Genomic DNA, 9754 nt, shown 5'->3' with positions numbered 1-9754 from the left:
TTTTTAATAAATCATTTACAATTTAAATTTTGTTTTGAAATGCACTTTTATTATTAAAAATGTAAAAATTTGAATTCGAAAAAATCTATAAAACTCACAAGGAGAAACTGAAAATAGTCACTAAATGTCATATACACGCAGTATCCAACCAATCAAGTTTTCCACACCAATGCATATGAAATCTCGTGAACACGATTTTTAAAGGAAAGGCCGTTTCAGTTGCACGTTTGGCAAGAACTTGAAATTAATTTCAAACATACTAATTCTTCTCTGAAAGCCTAATAAACATTACATTTGAAGCCGTTTCGAATATACAGATTGCACATTCTGTTCCTCATTATATGGTATTAGTCGGGTACTGTTCACATAGGTATGCATAACCAGGCGAGACTAACCGACGTAAAATGTATTCTCATGATTTACACGTGCAAGTGTGCACACAGTCAACTAATTCTGTTTGCTTGAGATGACGAGTGAGTACTGATTATGTATTCGGCTGATCTTAGTGTGACCCGACAGCCTATAGGAGTCTGATATCCAGCCAAAGCATCAAATGTAGACTGCAAACCCAAAATGCACTTAAAAGAAACGAAATAGAATGATTTTTCAAAGAAATAGGGTAATATTACATAAATTAAGAGTCAGCTTTTCAGTCGAAATATATTGAATATTTAACAAAACACCAGATATTTAAAGCTGAAAACTGAAATTTTTTAGAAAATATTTGACTGTTAAACTCAAAAAGATAAAAATTATACAAAAAGGTTAATTTTTTTACCAAAAAAAATTAATGTCTATTTAATGTAATGTATTTTCAACATAAAAAGAATAAATTTAAATCAATTATTTGCATACGAATCCAAATGGTTAAATTTTCTAGCAAAAAAGTCGAATTTTCAACAAAATGGGTAAATTTTTAACAAAATAATGAAGTTTTTAGCCTAAAAAGTAGAATTTTTTAACTAAAAAGTCCAGTTTTTAACTAAAGAATTAAATTTTTAACCCAGAAAGATCTTTCACTGAATGAACAAAAAGTCTTTCGAATCCTTGGATTCGCAAGCCAAAAAGACGGATTTTTTGTTAAACAGTTTAATTTTTTACTCCAAAGTATGAATTCTCAGTAAAAAAATTTATTTTTAACCAAACACACATTTTCTGAAAAACGGTTGAATTTTTGGACCAAAAGTATGAATTTTAAAGAATAAAATAGAATATTACTTAAATCAAACACAGTTATTTTCAACTAAAATTTGATATTTACGAAGAAGGTGAAGTTTCTACTAAAAGAGATAAGCTTTTAACCCAAAAAGAAGAATTTAACAGAAGACAGTTGAACTCCTAACCCCAAATTTTAATTCTCTACCAAATAGTTTAATTTTCTATTACGAAAACATCTATTTCCAAAGAAAAAGATCAATTGACCCGAAATAAATAAATTTCCAAGTAAATGGTAGAATTTTCAAGCAGTAAATATAAACTTTCAACCAATGAAGATGAATTCCAAACTGAGCAGTATTTTCCTGAGTGTCAATTTTAAAAATCTTTATAATTTCAATTTTAAAGACTGATACCTGTAAAGAATTTCAAGGCGCATCTTTTCTTCCTCTTGCGAAAATTTATAGGTTTTGTAGTTTTTGAGATAATTGGTAAAAAGTGGATTTTTTGAAAACGAAAAATTCCAATCTTTTTTCACTTCAACTCGCGCTAATTTAGCCAATTTTCATCATTTCTCAATTTCCCCAATAAAAAGTACGTGTTTAAGTCTTCTGAAACTATTTAAGAAAGAAAAACGAGAATATTGTAATAAACAAAAAAGTTATTAATTTTTTTTTGAGGCAATGCAAAAATAATTAATTTTAACATTCAAGCGCCTCGTTTAGCGAACGAATTTTAAGCTACGGAAAGCTTTCAGTGAGAAAGTTGTTCATTAAGGTTCAAAGAAGTTTTCTGGAAAGTTTTAGATCAATTGGATTAATAGTTCACAAATTATGAATGTTTTAAAATCCAAGTGGTAGTCTTGACGCTGCCCAAAAACGTGCCTGGCCGGCTACGTACGCGCTGCAGCGAACGACGTGAAGGTCAAGTCAATCTTACCAAAACAAATGCACAACAGTAACTTTTTTTGTCATCTTCTATAAAATTCTACAAATAAAGCATATAATCAGCGAAGTGATTGTTTCTTATAATAGTTGGAAAAGCATTTTTTTGAGATTATTGAGATTTTTGAGATATTTTTGAGAATATTAATTAAAAAGAAAAAGATATTAAAACGAAACAAGGTAGAAAAAGAACTAGAAATGATGATTCGTGGATTAAAAAGAAGAAAAAGTGTTCCAGAAATCAGGTACGATTGGAAAACGTCAATACAATTTTTAAATAAATTTTATTCATAAATTTAATATTTTATGACTTTTTTTATTCTTGATTTTTTAAATAATTCTTTTACTGAACTGTATATAATATGTAGATAGTCTAAAGTAATTATTTTAAATTTTTAATGACGAAGTTAATAGCATTATTTGTTATTTCTTTAAGGAAAAGAATACATTACAAAGTCTAAAACTAAAAAAGACGGCATTGCTAAAGATATTCTAATCCCAGAGAGATCTTTCAAACCTATTGAATCCTGCTGTGGATAAAAATGTTACCAAAAGTTTTCCAATGTGCAACAAGAAAAAGTACATACAAATTTTTGGAATCTCGGGAATTATAATGAACAAAATGTGTTTCTCAAAGGATTGTTAAAATGCAAGGATCCTATCCAAACGAATGCAGGTGAAAAACTAGGACGGTTAATTCATTGGATATATTTATTTCCTACTGACGAAGAAAATGTTCCGATTTGTAAGAAATTTTTTGCGCTTTTCTATGTTTGGGCAAAAGAAGAGTTAGAAATGTTTCAAAAAAGATTTTAAATAAGCAGCCTTCAAAAAATTTGGCAGGTAGAGTACGCGTAAGTTGTCTTAAATTAACAGAAAATTAAAAAAAAATGATTAAAGAGCATTGCGAATCAATTCCACATCATAGTTCACATTACAAACGAAATTCTACCAACCTAAAATATATTGATAATCCTTCATTAAATCTTGTAGAACTTTACAAATTATTGGGAAAATATTATAAAGAAAAAACGGGGGCTAAATTGACAATAAGTCAAACCGTTTGTTTTAAGTATTTTAACCGAAATGTTGGCTTCAGTTTTAAATTAACTAGAACTGACGTGTGCAATACTTGCTACAAAAACGAGACAAATGGAGAGGTAAACGAAGAAGTAATTAATCATAAAAACAATGCTGAAATTTATTGGAAGTTAAAAAAGCAAATACTCTCTGAAAATAATAGTCTATGCTGTGAATTTGATTTTGCACAGAATTTGCCACTACCAAAAATACCCGTGTCCGCGCAGTTTTACCTACGTTTAGCATGGCTTTTTCTATTTAACGTACATGTACATACTACGAACCAGAGTTACGTGTTCCCTATTCTTGAGGGAATTGTAAAGAAGGGTGCTAACTCTGTTTGCAGTTTTATCAAATACGCGGTATTAAAAGAATTTGCTAAAGACAAGTTCAAAAGCATAACATTATTTTCAGACTCATGTCCGGGACAAAATAAAAACTACACAGTGTTTCATTTTTTGGTTTTATTGTCCATTTATTTGCAAAGCGAGGTTGAATATGTGTTTTCAGTTCGAGGCCATTCCTTTTGCCAGTGCGATAGGAATTTTGGCACATATTCGCAAAAGCTGAAAAAATTAGAACGAATTGAAACTGAAGCTGAATATGTAGAAATGATTCGCAATGCTCGTTCACCTTCATTCACAATGGTCGAGAAGTGTGAAGATCTTCTGCAGGATTTTGAAAAATGTTTCAAAGGCAAAATGTGAAAGCCAACAAATTTCCAAATCAGCAAAGCGTTCGTTTTGCATGTGTTTCCTGATGGATAAGTGGATGTTTTTGACAACTATGAGTTGCAAAATCCAACCACTTTTTTCTTTAAACCTACGCTTAAACTAGAAAATCTTTCGAAAAGTCCTCCGCCCCGAATTGGATTAAAAGCTGCTAAAATAAAGGATGTAAAAAATGTCTTCCAGTATTTAAGCGCGAAAAGGAAAAGAATTTTTCGAATCATATTTTTTAAAAGTACAAACTCAGAATCCAGATGCCGAAGAAACTGAAGAGAGTGACGAAAATGACTAAAAGTAGTTTCTAATAGAATATTGTTTGATTAACTTATTCTTGTTCAATAATATGCATACAATTATATGTTAAATGTTCAATAAATAAATTATTTTAATGATACTATCTGGAGTTACTCTTGTGCATTTGTTTTGGTAAGATTGACTTGACCTTCACGTCGTTCGCTGCAGCGCGTACGTAGCCAGCCAGGCACGTTTTTGGGCAGCATCAAGACTACCACTTGGATTTTAAAACATTCATAATTTTTGAACTATTAATCTAATTGATCTAAAACTTTCCAGAAAACTTCTTTGAACCTTAATGAAAAACTTTCTCACTGAAAGCTTTCCGTAGCTTAAAATTCGTTCGCTAAATGAGGCGCTTGAAGGTTAAAATTCATGATTTTTGCATTGCCTCAAAAAAAAATTAATAACTTTTTTGTTTATTACAATATTCTCGTTTTTCTTTTTTAGATAGTTTCAGAAGACGTAAACACGTACTTTGAATTGGGAAAATCGGAAAATGATGAAAATTGGCTAAATTAGCGCGACTTGAAGTGAAAAAAGTTTGGAATTTTTCGTTTTCAAAAAATCCACTTTTTACCAATTATCTCAAAAACTACAAAACCTATGAATTTTTTCAAGAAGAAAAAAAGATGCGCCTTGAAATTCTCTACAAGTATCAGTTTATAAAATTGAAATTAGAAAGATTTTTAAAATTGACTCTCAGGACAATACTTCTCAGGCTGTATTCGAGCGTGTCCCCTTTTGGTCGCCAGCGGTTCAATTAGATCAATAGTTCAATCCTCAAACAAAATAAATTTATTTTTCACGAAGCAGTTGCAACTCTTAAACAAAAGGGATCAATTTCGAATCCAAGAAGACAAATTAACAACTAACAAATACATGTCCGTCCAGAAAGAACTACAATTTGAACAAAGATCCAAAACTATAGGTAATAGATTTACGAATTAAAAATAAATAATCTTTAAGCAGAATTATCAAAAATAAGTTTTCAGTCCAAGGGATAACTCCCACAGGGAGCTTATAATAAGGAAACAAGGTAATTCCTTTACGAAAAAAGGGAACAATTAAACATTCATTTTTACATGCAGAAAATAAAGAATCTTCGTATAAGAGATGTTACATTTTTAAATAATGATAAATGATTTTTTAATGACTTCTGCCATTAAAGATTTTTTATTAATTGTATATACTTAAATCTTTCTATTCATTTAAAGAGCAAGAAAGAAAATTTTATACAAAAAATTTTCAGGTATTTAAAATCGTGGTCATAATTAAGAATCATTTCTCTTTTAAAAAAAAATACCATCACTGATGATTAAAATAATACTTATAGGTATTCATTTCATTCCATGATAATAAATATTTAAATTTAACTGTGTATGATAAGTTAAAGTTTCGGAAAACTAATGATTTTATATCAGTATAATAATTATAGCTCTGCCTTGTCTGACCAAAACAAGGTCTTACTCCTGAATTCTAGTATGAGAGTTATTTCACTATTTATGTCGTAGTTCAAAAGTAAACTTAAATTTAAATAAGGAGAGCATAATGAATATATATTATCTTTTTCTTGTGTAGAGATTCTGCCATTTTTTATACTCAAATCAAAAGAGTTTTGCAACCGATCGAACTACTTGTTTAAATAATGCGTTTTAAACTAAAAAGATTAATTTGTAATAAAACAGCCAAATATATAACCAAATAGTTAAATCTTTGATTTGAAAAGACAAATTGCAGTTAAAAATTTTCTTCAAGAAAGTAGTTTTACCTTCAACCAAGAATGTTAGATTCTGTGTTGTCTGACAAATGACAGATTTTACTACTGTATTCTTGTATAAGAGCTATTTCACTATTTATATGATTGCTAAACATTAAAATTCAATTCTATGTAAGAAATATAATGAAAATATACTTTCTTTTTTTGAAAATGTCTCATTTTTTACATGCAAACCTAAACAGTTTTTCAAACGTTCAAACACGTTGTTCCATTAATGAATTTTCAACAAAAATAAATAATTTTCTACAAAAAAAAATTTTTACAAAAAACAAATAAATTTTAAACCAAACAGTTGTTATTTCAACTAAAAAAGATGACTTTTGAACAAGAATAGGATATGTAGAGTTTTTAGTTAAAGAAATTAATTTTCAACCAGAGAGATGAATCTTTATTCAAAGAAATTAATTGTCAACCAAGTAGTTTATGGTTCAACCATTCAAGTTGATACTACTGAATTATAGTGTGAGAGAAATTTCCCTATTAATGCCATAGTACTTTTTTTTATTTAGAAAATCTGAAATTTTTTACAAACAAGAAAAAAGTTTTGCGACTGATTGAACGAGTTTTTTAATTTATGCATTCTCAACCAAGATGATTAATTTTCTACCAACATATGAACTTGCAACGAGTATATGAATTTTTTAACAAATGTTTAACCTTTCATTAAAATAAAATACAAGTTTTTTACCAAAAATGGAATGAGTAAAATTTTCATTTTAGGTTGTTTTGGCAAAAGTCAGGTTTCTGAAAAAAAGTGTTCTATGATTTTAAGAATAAAAATATTATAAATGATGTAATTTGAAATAAAAAACATTATTTTAAATGAAAAATGTTACAATCAATCAAAAAAGAATAATTTTGACAATATTCTTCGCCGCTGAATTTCTGTTGACCGTCGCTTCTTACTAATATAAAAAATGATTGGATTTTAGTAAAGTATTGTAAATTATTCTAACGATTTCAGCCATAGAAAAATTTACTTTTGAAATTGGAAACAGTAGAGTTGTAATGTATATTTTCTCGTAAAAATAAACGCTTATTTTTTTAAACGCAATTATTTTTCAAATTTTTGTAAGAAGGAACGTTAAGAAAAAATTAAATTGCAAAAAACAGGATTGAAGTCAAGGTCTTTTTTTTGTGAATTTTAACTTTTTAATAAAAAATAATTTTTTTTTATTTGAAATGACATCCTAATGACATCTTACAAAAATTAATTTTTAAACAAAGAAATGAATCGTCAATAAAAAAATTCATTTTTAACAAAGTAGTTTAACGTGCAATCCAGTATTCTAAGTTCCGCTTTGTCTGGTAAAGATAAGGTTTTACTAATCGGTTTTAGTACACGAACTATGACAATATTTATCTCATAGTTAAGCATTAACCTTAAATTTCAATGAGGGGAATAAAATGGATATGTATTTTCTTCTTCTTTCTTAGAAAATATCCAATTTTTAAAAGCAAATAAAAAAAAATTTGCAACCGATCGAATGAGTTGTTTAATTCATGCAAACAATTCGAGACAAGGTAGTATATCTGCAACTGGATCGTGACAGCTTTGCATTTAGACGACATAATTATACTTTTTGATTCAAATGTTTCTCTGTTGGGAATAAAAATACAATTTTGTTTCACCTAAATCGTACGAAATATTAATATTCTCGATTCGACTTCGAGTAATGGCAAACAAAATGAATTTAAACTTGGTTCACGAAATTATGGTAAGACAATAATCGATCGATAATGTAATCACATGCGGTTTCGTATAATGAATATTATCGGTAATTGTAATACAAGCTTGACAATATTAGACAAAGTTTGATATGGAATCAATAACCTTAATTAATCAGGGTTTCTAATGATTTTTGCACACCAATTTTTTTCCGGTCTTTTCTTAGTTGTAAATATCAATTTTCCTCTTCAAGAAGTACGACTAAAACGTATTTTTATCATTGCAGTTGTTATTTTTTATAAGGAAATCTTTCGTTAATTACTTTTAGTTTTAGTATACGAATTTTCTACAAAACTAGTTTAATATTTAAATTTGAACCCGAAAATGGGGATTTTTTACACAAAAGTTAATTTTTAAACCAAAAGTTTAATTCTTAACGAAATAGATAAATTTTTAACCAAAAAGGCGAATTCTTGTTTCAACTTTTTACAAAGTGGTTCAATTTTTAGAGAAATAAATAAAAATACTCAAATAACAAATATAATGGTCCATATCACAACATTTTATTTTAAGTCAAAAAAAGAGTTCCATTCCCCAAAAAATTTGAATTTTGAATCTAAAAATATGAATTTTTAACAGCAAAAATGCGTTTTTAACTAAGTAATTGACTTTTTTTATAGGAACTTACGAATTATAAACAAAATCTAGAACCGTCCGAAAAAACATCCATTTTTAATCAACAATGAAATAGTTAAATCTTCAGTTGAAAAAAACAACATTTTTTTAGCCCAATAGTTAAATTCTTTGAAAAGACAGAATTATTTCCAAAGAAATAATTGCATTTTTAACCATAAGAAGGTTTTCCAATGTGTTTTTAACTGACACGAATTATTCGTAAAATTTCGAACAATTTTTATAAATAAAAAAAACCTTCAAATCGTTGTGATTCTTTCCAGACATATTTATAGATTTTCAGAAATTTTCTTTAAAATATTAATTTTTCCAAATAAAAATTAATTTTAAATTTCCCTAGAAATTTTAGCAAAATTTGTTTATTCTGCTGAAACCCTTTAAAATCAACCATTGAAGTAACTCAGTTTTCCTACATTTTTATAAAATCCTAACAATAAATAAATGGTAATAAAATTTTCCGATTCTTTTGGGGTATATTTTAAATCTTCAGAACTGAAAACTAACCTCTAGAACGATATTTAAATGTTTAGAAACATCACCAGTAATCTTATTATTGGTATCGTTAATTTTCTTATTACTGGCTCCGACATGTATGACTTGTGTCAAAAAATGTTTTAAATAACTAAACTTTAACCAAAATTAGAAGAAAAGAACATAATTGATAAGAAAACTATAATATATTTGGTCGCAGTAAATATTTGGAATATTTCTAATGCAGGGAAGTCACCCTTTTTCTTTGTTTCTCGACCCAAACTGGTAGATGCACTTTCCAGTTACCGTGTTTCCGGACAAAAAGTTTCGAAAGTTCACCGCGAACCGAAACTGGACCAAATGCAAGTTGTGCTGTTGTGGGATTTGGCTTTTCGAGTTTGTGACTAACCGGAAAATGTGCAGCATAAAACAGAGGACAACACCCGGCATTTCTGTTTTTCTTGCACCTTGCTTTTTGGCTCGAAACTCGTTTAAAAAGAATGAAAGTCAATTGCGACCTATTTGGCAACCCCACGAGAAGAGATCTTCATTTATCCTGCCTATTTAACTTTTTCGGGTAATTATTAAAAAAATTTATTTTTGCATACTACTTTGAGTTTATTGTAAAGCTAGTAGATAACTGAGAATTGTTTCGCCAGTTCTAAAATCTAATTTAATAAATTGGAAATAAATCACATACACAAAGGAGTCAGAATATTTATAAAAATATGTTACTTTTCATAGAAGGTAAAAATCAAAATCAAGAAGCATGAACTACCTCGAAATGTACAAAAATTATTTGGTTTTACATGATACACTAAAATAAATTTCTTTAGAAAAGCATTAGCCGCCCTTAAAAATCTAACGAAATTACATGTTGCAGAAGAATTGAGGTATCACTTGTGCGAATTAAGAAGCAACCCTTTCAAACAAAAAATAT

The sequence above is a fragment of the Belonocnema kinseyi genome, chromosome 3 (genome assembly GCF_010883055.1).
Source record: "Belonocnema kinseyi isolate 2016_QV_RU_SX_M_011 chromosome 3, B_treatae_v1, whole genome shotgun sequence".
Classification (NCBI taxonomy): Eukaryota; Metazoa; Arthropoda; class Insecta; order Hymenoptera; family Cynipidae; genus Belonocnema; species Belonocnema kinseyi.
This window is presented reverse-complemented; position numbering follows the sequence as displayed.